This window comes from Magnolia sinica, chromosome 2 (assembly GCF_029962835.1).
Source record: "Magnolia sinica isolate HGM2019 chromosome 2, MsV1, whole genome shotgun sequence".
In the NCBI taxonomy this organism is placed as follows: domain Eukaryota; kingdom Viridiplantae; phylum Streptophyta; class Magnoliopsida; order Magnoliales; family Magnoliaceae; genus Magnolia; species Magnolia sinica.
The window spans coordinates 112,908,801-112,918,053 of NC_080574.1; the positions used below are offsets into that span (position 1 = coordinate 112,908,801).

The following is a 9,253-nucleotide window of genomic DNA, read 5'->3' on the forward strand; positions in this document are numbered from 1 at the left end:
GATGGTTGGATCATGACTTGTCGTTTCCCCCTCTTCTTAGCATTGTACATTTTTTTTTTTTTTTGATAAATATAAATCACTTAAATAAATAAATAAAAAGGTAATCTTTCTGTTCTATATAATGATACAATCTGTGGTTTGGAAACAAGGGTTAGCAGACACCCTTCTAGGTTTCATGAGATTAGCAGACCCTTTTCAACCTGCTTGACAAAACAAAGGCGAGGAAAAAGAGAACGAACAAAAGAAGAAAAGAAAAAGGTTTGCTGCAGTGGGGATCGGAAACTTCAGCACTAACTTTTACACCGAAGAAGTTTTTGTGGCAAAGACCAGTTTGTACCGAGTACATGAAACACGTCATAATCCAACGAAGGCGCGCTGCTTTCTCGCATGCTCTGGGATCAGCTTTACCAAAATCTCCATTGGCACCCCCTTCAGTTCAATACACTGACTCTCACCATCCTTGCTCTGGGACCAGCTTTACCAAAATCTCCATGCTTTTGAGAGCATCGTTCAATACACTGACTCTCACCATCTTTGCTAGACGTCAGAGGAGATGGAGAGACAGTTCTAGGGATTCTTTTTCTTTTTTTTTTTTCACCATTCACTAACTTCAAATGGAACTAAATTGATTCAAATATACAGAGATAGCTGTTATACAAACTTAGTATAAATGGATTGGAAAAACAAGAAAAAAAATCCATCTTTCTCACCTCAAATTCCACTGTTTGATCTGTTCTTTTTTCTGTTTTTCTCATTCCAGCTTACTTCAAATACAATATGGGCTGAATCTGACTACCAATCCAAACACACCCAAACAAGAATAAAGGACTCTTGACTCTACCTATTACACCAATTCAAGAGAAGAATGTTTATATGGCAGATAGAATGTTAAAAAACTGAAAGAAAAAGAAGAAGAAGAAGAAGAAGCTCAAATGAGGAAGAGATTGATAGAAATATTATCTGGGTACTTTGGAATATATTACCATAGTTTTAATTTATTTGGATAGGGGGAGTACAGATTGTCCTCTTCCGTGATCTTGGATGTGAAGAATTGAACTTCAATCGCAATAAAATGTTGGAAACTTTCTTCTGTTGGTTGAATTGGAACATGAATTCGATATGGATTTGCCAATGCCAAGATGAGTTCCAGCATCGGATTGCAGATTGGATTGGCAACGAAAAAATAAAAAACAGATAGGTGATTTTTATTTTTTTTCCTCTTTTTTCTTGATTTGGCTCATTTGCTCGCCGATTAGATCAAGGTCTACGAGCAGGAATGTCACTTCTTGGAAGAGGAGGAAGTAGAAGTGGACCCCTTGAGCAGATAACAGGCTACGGATCGATGCAGTGAGGAGGAGAAATTCAAGAGCGAGCTCTTTTCTATAGGTACGGTTAATCTTCTTGACAGGCAGAAGAGATTCTGGCTGCTCTTTCAGTCTGTTCAGCTTGGAGAGCTCGCTTTCCGAAGATCCTTTATGAAGTTGTGGATGGTTCAAGGGCTTTGAGTCCCTCTCTGCTGCGGCTATCAAGTCAGATTCTGATGACCGGCCCGCCTTCTTTGTGACGACCCACTCGTATGAGCTCCCCAACTGGAATAATCCAGATACCATAGCATTGAACTTGGTTACTGACATGGTGTTTTCAAAGAGAAGGTAGGGGACGATGAAAGGGAACAATTTGGGGGCGGGAAGGATGTTGAATAATGACATGAAAACGGGTATGTAGCAGATGACCCACATGGGTAGCTCGGCCTCGGGCACGAACATGGTGAGAGGGAGGATAATGCAAAACAATGTGAATCGGAAGAATCAGCTTCCGCAGAAGAAAAAATAGCAGTACTAGATTCGCCTTCTTCGAGACTGGTATCTTGGAAGTTATAATAGCAGGAAGACATATATGGAAAAGTTGCATTGGACCAGAATGCCATCGATGTTGCTGCTTCCAATAAGCCTCATATGACTCTGGAACTTTGCAAAGGACCTTGACATCATTGAGGAATATGAATTTCCACCCATTAAGATGGGCACAGACGGCAATGTCCATATCCTTTACTGTTGTTCTCTCGAGCCAACCTCCAGACTCCTCTAGAGCTTTGATTCTCCAAACACCAGCAGTCCCGTTAAAGCCGAAAAAGTTCAAGAAAACGCCATTAACCTGCTGCTCCACCTCAAAATGGAAGCAAAGATTGATGTTTTGCAGGCGAGTCAGCAAGTTTTCATCCTTGTTTACGAAGGCCCACCGAGCCTGAACCAAACCCAACTTGGGATTGTCCTTAAAATGCGGAACTGTCTGCTTAAGGAAATCCGGATTTGGTTGGAAATCAGCATCAAAGATTGCGACGAATTCATATTCTTTGACATAGTCACAACTCATGGCGGACTTGAGATTCCCAGCCTTATAACCAGTCCTAACCAAGCGATGCTGATAGATGATGTTGATGCCCCTTTGACTCCACTTGGAGACCTCAGCTTTGATTAGCCATTGGATGCTCTCATCATCAGAGTCGTCGAGTACTTGAATCAACAAACATTCTTTTGACCAGTCAATCTGGCAGACGGCGGAAATGGACTGCTCGTATACCTCTCTTTCATTGCACATTGGAATTTGAATGAGAACCATGGGGTAACTGTAGCCAGAGCCCTCCAAATCATCGGATTTGAATGGATCCCCTTCAATCCTCAGCTTGATCTTCTTGTACTTGATCCAGAAGCAACCAATGCACAAGATCATCCGGTCCAACGACTGGATGAGGAAAAGGACCACGCAGAAGTTTGACAAGGCCTGTATCGGCATGACAATGTAGTCAGCCCGGAATGACAGCCACATGAGATAAACCATGTGCACCCACCCTTCGATCTCAGCCTTCTGCGGGATGTGCAAATCGGGTCTCTGGAAATGCCAGCCATTCAGGTGGGCCACCACTTCAAACACAAGGGCAGCCAAGGAAATCACCAGAAACCCCCTGATGAACCTGAACAGCAGCCTCCCCTTCCCCAACTTCTCCGATTCCATGACCATGCCCTGGCGGAAAATCAACCGCTTATTGACAGCCCCGAACAATGCCCACAGCACGCCGGCGACCCACACAAGGCATCCGACGGCCCGGTGAGCCCGGAGGAGCAGAACCCAAGTAAACCGCTTGGCGTTCTTCCCCCTGTCCTTATCGACCTGCCGGAATGCAGCGTCTGGCCTATTGATTTCCACAACCGAGTAGTTGGGGTTCTCCATTGTAACGATAACTGGAGTCCCCTTTTGTGTTTCCTTCACCCACCAATCTGAAATATCCAAGCTTGGAGCCATTTTCCCCGCCCAAACAAAACACAAATTCCCCAAAACACTGCAAAATCCACTCCAGTGTCACACTCTTCAATACCTAGATCTCAAAATCAAGAAACAAACACAACCCATTTCAGCTCCAACCATCAAAAACAAGATCCCACCACACCAACTTCCCAAACAACAACCTAAACCAAAACAAAGCAACAAAACCTAGATTTCCATTCAATCTACAACCATAAAAAACAAGAACCCTACCACAACAACTCAAAAACCAACTACTCAAACACAATTCAAACCAAAAGAAAAACTCAAAAAACCCAGATTTGTATTCAATCCAATATGCTCCTTCCCACACTGCTCTACAAAGCTAACAGCGGGAGAGAAGCAGCATTATGAGGAAAGGTATCTTTAGTTGTATAAAGCTCAAGACCATGTGGGCATTATTCAATAATACCAAAACTATAAAATAAAATAAAACCCCACCTTTTTGCAACTTCACTACATATAATTTACCATGGATGGGGTTGATTTCAAGGCCCCAAAATGGAAAAGGGACAGTTAGGAAACTACCATTACAGGGTTGTTTCATCTGTTCTAGGGATTCTTAGTTGAAGCATTTCTTCAAACATGTAGGAGGCCATGGACAACGGCGGATATGGATGCCACTGCCATGGTTGCTGCCCAATTTCTGGCCATTAAAAGAGGAAATGAGAGAGAAAGAGAGAGTACATTTCACTTCGTGTGCTTTGATTTCTTCTATTCTCGTCAGCTATTGGAGGGAGATCGATCAATGGCTGCTTTCAGGGAGATCGATAGATGGAGGGAGGGAAATCAGGGAGATCGAGAGATGGAGGGTGAGGAGGGGAGAGAGATCGAGCAGGGCAAAGGGACAAGCGAGATGGGAGAGAGAGATGGGGGAAGGGAGAGGGCAGGGAGAAGTGCGCCGGACAAGAGAGAGAAGGGAGTGTGCGTGCGCGATAAGAGAGGGAAATGAAAAATTCCCTCCAGGTTTTCTGTTTTAATCGCATCCTTTCACCGGCAGCCACGTTTCAAAAACAGGGGCGTTTTTGGACGGCTGCCGGTGATTTCCATGATCATGGACAGTTATATATAGGCGTCCTGTATAGCGCTTTTTCTTGTAGTGTCAGTGGCCCCGATTATGGATTCTTAGTAATGCTTTTTTAGTGCTTGAGAATATGCAATTTGTGCATGGAAAGCTAAAATATGTTTCACTGAAGATGGCCTGGACCATGTTGAGCGGAGTGGATAAGGGGCTGTGGAGCTCATTTATGCAGATTAGGTACCACCAGGACCTCCAGCGAGAGAGGCAGCTTCTCCTTTCGTTGATGTGTCCCCATTGTGGAAAAGAATTAGATCCCTTCTCCCTTCAGTCGAAGCTATGACCCAATGGCAAATTGGCGATGGTAGGGTGAGCCTGTGGAATGCCAATTGGTCTAGCTTGGGCCTGTTACAAGATAGAGCGACATTCTCGATTCCTTTGGCCCTTTATAATCTCAGAGGAGTTTAGGATTTCTTGGGTATTATGGGCCCGCTTCCTCCCTTGGTGTTCTCCTTCCTCTTGCAACAGGACATTAATGCCATTTTTTAGGGGGGGTTTCTGTCTGACTGACAGCCATATACCCCCTTCTGGCCGCTAAACCCTTCGGGCAGATTCTCAGTTTCGTCGACGTGGGAAATTGGTCGTGCTCGCAGCCACTGCACGAGCTGGGGAGAGAAAATATGAGATGCGAAGATCCCTCCCAAGGTCTTTGTCCTTATGTGGCGCATAATCAGAGGGGCGCTGCTGGTTGATAGGGCCATTCAGACCCGCGAAATCCAGCTAGCATCTTGATGCAGCTGCTGTAGCGAGTCCCAGCATCAGAGACCCACGGTGGAGATGGTAGAGCATCTTTTCTTACATAGTGCCTGGGCAAAGGAGACCTGGTCCCATTTTGCCCGGCTTTACAGTATTTGTCTGAACCACAATGGCTCGACAGAGGAGGGGATGAACCATTGGTGGGGACATCGTCCTACGCATGGGCTTGCTGCACCGTTCAAAAACCTCATTTCCTGCTTCATTATCTGGGAGTTATGGAAGACAGAAATGCCTCCAGATTCGACGGGTCCTTAATCAGCATGGAAGTGCTGATCTCACGCATCTCCGGTTGGCTACGGGCCATTGTATTTAGGTGGGGTGCACATCCCTCCTGAGCGGGCAGCCATAGAGGGGCCTTGGAGTCTTTGGGTATTGCAGGGTAGCCCCAACAGGAGAATTATTCACAGGTGGTGCATTGGAGAAAGTCCCCAATGGGTTGGGTGAAACTCAATGTCGATAGGTCATCTAAAGGGAACCCGAGAGTGGCTAGAGGCGGGGGTGTCTATAGGGACGACAGGTAAGCTACGTTTTGGGTTTTATGCAAGTTATGACCTCGCCTCGAATACACGGGCATAGTTTCGTAGTACATGATGGCCTTATTCATTGCCTCAAACAGGGCCTAAAAGACATCATAGTTGAGTCCGACTTGCTTCTAGTAGTTTAGTTGTTGTTGGGCAACTCTCTCCTGGGCTAGAAATGGAAGTATTGGATTGATAGAATCTGGAACTTTATTAGTACTTGCAATGTAAATTTTGTTTATATTTGTAGAGAAGGTAATGGGCCAACGGATGGGATGGCCAAGTGGGGTAGTGAGAATCAAGGTTGCGTCCCGATCTCTTCCCAAGCTAACCTCCCTCAAGTGGAGAGGGGCCAACTTTTCCTTGATAGAGTGGGATTAGGGGCGGTCAGAAGGAGGTTCAGGAAGTAGTCTCTTGCCATATGATAGACTCCTCCTTCCCTTTTTTCCCAGGGGGGTCCGAAGCTTAGGTGTCTTGTTGAGAGAACTTTATATATATATATATATATATATATATATATATATATATATTTTAAGTTTTACCAAAAAAAAAAAAAAAGCTAAAAAATGTTGAGAAAATCATCTTGCAAACAGTGCAGTTATTCCCGATAGAGTATAACAGAGTAATTATATGATTCCCATATAATTACTGCAAACATTTTAAAATGCTAATTTAATTGATTCCAGCAAGAGGTAACTTCAAGAACGGCTCGAATGCCACCTGATCGTTAGCTGGCCGCATTTTCAGATTTCGAATTAAAAAATATCGGAAAATCTCCTTCGTCTTCTTTATATATATATATATATATATATATATATATATCTGTGAGAGAAAGCGCCGCTATCTGCGTCAGATCGTTTTTTTGTCATTTCTCGATTTTGTGTGTGTGTGTGTGTGTGTTTTTATAAGTAGTCCGTTTGATAGCGATTGATTTGTGTTTAGAATCCTAGTAGACAAGAAATCAAAATCGCAGTCGTAGAAGATCAGGTCTCAGAAGATTTTGTTTCGGACGCTTCTCTTTTCCAGGAAGAAGATAGAGTCGTAGAGGATCAGATTTTTCCGGATTCTCTTCATATCAAGAGAAAATCCAGAGGATTCAATTGATCTAGTTTCTCACTAGCAATGACGGGTGCATTACATCAACCTTCTTTGGTGCTTGGGTCCCGGGACCCATCTTTGAAGATCCGGCCGCACCAAGACACAGTTTCAATTTCCGTCCGATCGTCATCTTTCTTTGGTGATAGAGCTTCAGCAGACCCTGCAAAGAGCAGAGTATTGGGTGCGCGGTTGGAAAGACATGGCGTTGGTGGCAGAAGAGATGCTGGGGCGAAAAGCTTGATAGTGAATTCTCTCACTGCAGACGTCACCAACGATTTCATGACCTTGCAGGCACCAGTGCTTGCGAAACCAAATGCAGACCCGAAAACTGTTGCCTCGGTCATATTAGGTGGAGGGGCTGGAACGCGACTTTTTCCTCTAACTCGGACAAGGGCAAAGCCAGCTGTACCGACTGGGGGAGGCTATAGGTTTATTGATGTTCCAATGAGTAACTGCATAAACAGTGGAATTAACAAAATTTTCATTCTGACCCAGTTCAACTCTCAATCTCTTAACCGTCATCTTTCTCGAACGTATCACTCTGGAAATGACATTAACTTCGATAATGGTTTTGTTGAGGTATTAGCAGCTACTCAGAGACAAGGTGAATCTGGAAAGAAGTGGTTTCAGGGAACAGCTGATGCTCTAAGACAATTTGTATGGCTCTTTAAGGATGCGAAGAATAGACATATAGAGAACATTTTGATTTTATCTGGTGATCATCTCTATAGATTGGATTATATGGACTTTGTACAGAAGAATATTAATTCAGGTGCTGATATGTCTGTTTCTTGTGTCCCCATGGATGATAGCCGTGCCTCTGATTTTGGATTGATGAAGATTGATGAAACAGGTCGGATCCACCAGTTCAGTGAAAAACCCAAGGGTAAAAGTCTGGAATCCATGCAAGTGGACACAACGGTTCTAGGATTGTCTTCCAAGGATGCAAAGAAATTTCCATATATTGCATCAATGGGGATTTATTTGTTCAAAAGAGAGCTTCTTCTAAAGCTTCTAAGATGGCAATATCTAACAGCCAATGATCTTGGATCAGAGATCATTCCAATGGCTGCTGAAGAATACAATGTTCAGGCATATCTATTTAATGACTACTGGGAAGATATTGGGACCGTCAAGTCCTTTTTTGATGCTAACTTGGCTCTCACAGATCAGCCTCCCAAGTTTCAATTTTATGATCCGCTGAAGCCAGTCTTCACGTCTCCTACGTTTCTACCGCCAACGAAGATAGAAAAATGCCAGATTTTGGACTCCATAATTTCACATGGATGCTTCTTAAGGGAATGCAGTGTTGAACATTCCATAGTTGGTATACGCTCAAGACTGGAGTATGGGTCTGAACTGAAGGATACAATGATGATGGGAGCTGACTTCTATCAAACTGAGGCAGAGATAGCATCCCTACTGGCCGAGGAGAAAGTTCCAGTTGGTGTCGGGAGAAACACTAAAATTAGGAACTGTATCATCGATAAGAATGCAAAGATCGTGAAGGGATGTGGTCATTGCAGATACGAATAATGTGGAGGAGGCTGAAAGACCATCACAGGGCTTCTATATCCGCTCCGGGATAACAGTGGTGTTGAAGAACTCCAATGCTGATGGAACTGTCATCTAGGTAGATCTTCTAGTCACGGTAGCATGTCAGTACATAATCTGTGTGCTGTAGGATGGGATATAGAATAGAGAAAGTCAGTATTAGAGAGAAGGGACAATAGCTGTGGTTGAGTGTCTTCTGTATAGAACGGATAATAACTGTGGCAAGTTTCATATTGCATGCGTGACAATAAAAAATAAAAAATAAAAATGATTCCAGCAAAGGTATCCTCTTATATGACATGTCATCCAATTTAATTGAAGTGAATTCTTTAAAGAATCCTTTTTTTATCCTGAAGAGAAAAAGGAAAACAGTATTACCTGGGAATCCAACAACTAAAGATCATCAGAAAACTAATACTATAGAAAAAGTTCATCACTGCCACTTGATCCAAAATAACAAACTTACTGGGGCACACTTCTCCACTTTGTTCTCTCCTTTTTTTTCTTTTCTTTTCTTTTCTTTTTTATTCAGACTTAAAGCCAGATCAAATAAGTAGAAGCACAACTGAATACGAGAATAAGTGAATTTAAATTCTTATATAAAACAAAAGAGTAAAATTCAAGAAATTTGTACACGGTATACCTCAATTGCAAACACAGATGTCTTGCACTTTGTAATCTCAAAGAGACTTGCACGGTTTTCAGTCTGAAACTCATCCTGCAAGACGTATAGAAAGAACAAAGTATGACATAATAACATCATTTGCAATAAACACCAACAACGAAAATGTATGCTCAAATTTATAATACGAAGGACAGATGTTCAATAATACATAAGGGTATTTTCCATTATGCACGCAAACATATCAAGATCCCTAAAGGCAAGTCTAAAATTATAGAAGTACTGACAATATCCAATTCTCAATGA

General features: G+C 42.9%; 2 pseudogenes; one reads left to right on the forward strand and one right to left on the reverse strand.

Annotated features, from left to right (window-relative positions):
• Positions 1 to 716: 716 nt before the first annotated feature.
• LOC131237401 (probable xyloglucan glycosyltransferase 5) lies at positions 717 to 3,372 on the reverse strand (annotated as a pseudogene).
• A 3,136-nt stretch (positions 3,373 to 6,508) lies between these two features.
• LOC131237402 (glucose-1-phosphate adenylyltransferase large subunit 1-like) lies at positions 6,509 to 8,566 on the forward strand (annotated as a pseudogene).
• Positions 8,567 to 9,253: the final 687 nt, after the last annotated feature.